Here is a 2980-nt window from a genome sequence, read left to right as displayed (position 1 = left end):
TCTTCTTCAGAGGAAGCTTCCTTAGTACTGCCTGTTGCTGCTTGCATTTCAGACAGACTCTGAGAAATCATATTGACTTGTTGGGTCAATATTTTATTCTGAGCCAATATGGCATTCAGAGTATCAATCTCAAGAACTCTTTTCTTCTGAGCTGTCCCATTATTCACAGGATTCCTTTTAGAAGTATACATGAATTGGTTATTTGCAACCATTTCAATGAGTTCCTGAGCTTCTGCAGGCGTCTTCTTCAGATGAAGAGATCCTCCAACAGAGCTATCCAATGACATCTTGGATAGTTCAGACAGACCATCATAGAAGATTCTTTTGATGCTCCATTCTGAAAGCATGTCAGAAGGGCACCTTCTAATCAATTTCTTGTATCTCTCCCAAGCTTCATAGAGGGACTCACCATCCTTCTGTCTAAAGGTTTGGACTTCCACTCTAAGCTTACTCAATTTTTGAGGTGGAAAGAACTTTGCCAAGAAGGCATTGACTAGCTTTTCCCAAGAGTTCAGGCTCTCCTTAGGTTGTGAATCCAACCATGTTCTAGCTCTGTCTCTTACAGCAAAAGAAAAGAGCATAAGTCTGTAGACTTCAGGGTCAACCCCATTGGTCTTGACAGTGTCACAGATTTGCAAGAACTAAGCTAAGAACTGATGAGGATCTTCCAATGGAAGTCCATAAAACTTGCAATTCTGTTGCATTAGAGAAACTAATTGAGGCTTAAGCTCAAAGTTGTTTGCTCCAATGGCAGGGATAGAGATGCTTCTCCCATAGAAATCAAGAGTAGGTGCAGTAAAGTCACCAAGCACCTTCCGTGTATTGTTGGCATTGTTGTTTTCGGCTGCCATAGTTTCTTCTTCCTTGAAAAGCTCTGTTAGGCCCTCTAAAGAGAGATATTCTTTAGCTTCTCTTAGCTTTCTCTTCAAGGTCCTTTCAGGTTCAGGATCAGCTTCAACAAGAATGCTTTTATCTTTGCTCCTGCTCATATGAAAGAGAAGTGAACAAAAAAGTATAGAATCCTCTATGTCACAGTATAGAGATTCCTTGAGGTGTCAGAGGAAAAGAAGAATAGAAGGAGGGGATAGAGATGAGAGAATTCGAACTTATCAAGAGGGATAGAGTTCGAATTGCACCTTGAGGAGGAGTGTTAGTCCCTTAAATAGAAGGATGTGAGAAGAGGGGAAAAATTTTCGAAATTAATTAAAAGATTTTAAAAAGAAATTTGAAAATTTGATTGAGATTTTCGAAAACTAAGATTGGGAAAGAAATAAAGTGATATTTGAAAAAGATTTTGAAATTAGAAAAAGATATGATTGAAAAATTAATTTTGAAAAAGATGTGATTGAAAAGATATGTTTGAAAAGATTTGATTGAAAATCAATTTAGAAAAAAAAATTTAAAATTAAAGTTGATTACTTGACTATCAAGAAATTAAAAGATATGATTTTAAAATTTAAAGTTTGATCCTTTCTTAATAAGCAAGTAACAACTTGAAAGTTTTGAAGTAAATCTTTAATTGAAGCAAGGATTTTTGAAAATGGTAAAAATAAATATAAAATGGAAAGAAATTGATTTTTTGTAAAGAGGGAGAAACAAATTCTATTTTCTCTATTCTACTATTTATTACGGCGACGAAGAATCAAATTATCACTATATTTATTCCTTTTTCTACTTCTTCTCCAAGTGCAGGATAACCCCAAGGAATTTTGCTTACATCTCGAATGAATTCGAGGACATATTCAAAGAAATTCTGACCAAAAGTGGGAATGGTTTGCGGATTTCTAACAACTAAAATGGCTGAAACCAATAAGATAGCAATTACGACCCAAGAAGTTATAAGTACTTGGGCATGCACTTGGAACCCCCCTAATTGCCAATAGAGATGTTGACCTACTTCCACGGAAGATATCTCATATAGTCTTTTTAATGTGTTGATGGAACATAATAGAATATTCATATTGCCCTCAAAATAAATAGAACTTGAAAGAAATTATTTTTATTCAACCATCTATTTTTTCAATTGTCTGTTAAATCCTTTATTTTGAATATCGACTAATCACTTAATATTTCTGGGTTTTTTGTTTTTTGCGATGACAGGTATAGGAACTACTAAGGGTACTAAAGAAACAAGAACAACAACTACTAATTCATCAGCTAATATATTTCCGAAAAGTCGAAAGCTAAGCGATAGGGGTTTTGTGAAATCTTCTAAGATGTTAATTGGTAGAAGGATTGGAGTTGGTTGGATGTATTTACCAAAATAAGCTAATCCTTTTTCGAAAGACCCGCATAGAAATATGCTACTGATGTAAGTAAAGCTAATGCAACAGTAGTATTTATATCATTTGTGGGTGCAGCTAACTCCCCATCGGAACATGCACACATAATGCCTAAAAAAATTAAATTCTTATTTGACACAATTTGAACAGATCTGAAGGATAAAACAATTAAAAAAATGTATTATATCTATATTAATTTTAATTATAAAATCTATAAGAAAATACGTCGAAGTTATATTATTTAAAAATTCTCCTAGTTTACCCCTTTTTCAATCAAAACACATTTCTTGTCTAAAAATGGTTGACTAGATTTTCAGCAATCCAGAAATTTTCTAATCAGAATCAACAACTACGATGCTACTACTGAAGCTCGGGATTGGGGTCAACAATCACACCAGGCTATGGCTCATGCTCAGGCTGTAGGACTGGAGGTGGTACTGGCTGTGGCTCTGGAATGTCATGCTGGACCCCAGGAGGCTGCTGGACCTCAGTGGTGGTCTGCGTCTCTGGTGGTGCCTCCTACTGTGTCGGCTCCTCACTATGCTCCTCCTCCTGATCCTGCTCGTCAGAGGCGGGAGACTCTGGAAGTGGAGGGAGCTCAATGCCCTGCGATGCGAACACCTGGTCTATGCGGTCAAGACGTCGCATGACACGACGCTCGAAGCGCACCATAAAGCGAAGAAGGTGCTACACTAACA

At 36.6% G+C, this 2980-nt stretch overlaps 1 non-coding gene across 1 annotated transcript; it reads left to right on the top strand.

Moving 5' to 3' along the window:
- The first annotated feature begins 341 nt into the window (after positions 1 to 341).
- Positions 342 to 449, top strand: LOC112725864 (small nucleolar RNA R71). The gene has a single exon (XR_003164945.1). It is a non-coding gene; the product is annotated as a small nucleolar RNA R71 (small nucleolar RNA).
- The last annotated feature ends 2531 nt before the right edge of the window (positions 450 to 2980 follow it).

Source organism: Arachis hypogaea, chromosome 11 (genome assembly GCF_003086295.3).
Source record: "Arachis hypogaea cultivar Tifrunner chromosome 11, arahy.Tifrunner.gnm2.J5K5, whole genome shotgun sequence".
Classification (NCBI taxonomy): Eukaryota; Viridiplantae; Streptophyta; class Magnoliopsida; order Fabales; family Fabaceae; genus Arachis; species Arachis hypogaea.
This window is presented reverse-complemented; position numbering and strand designations above follow the sequence as displayed.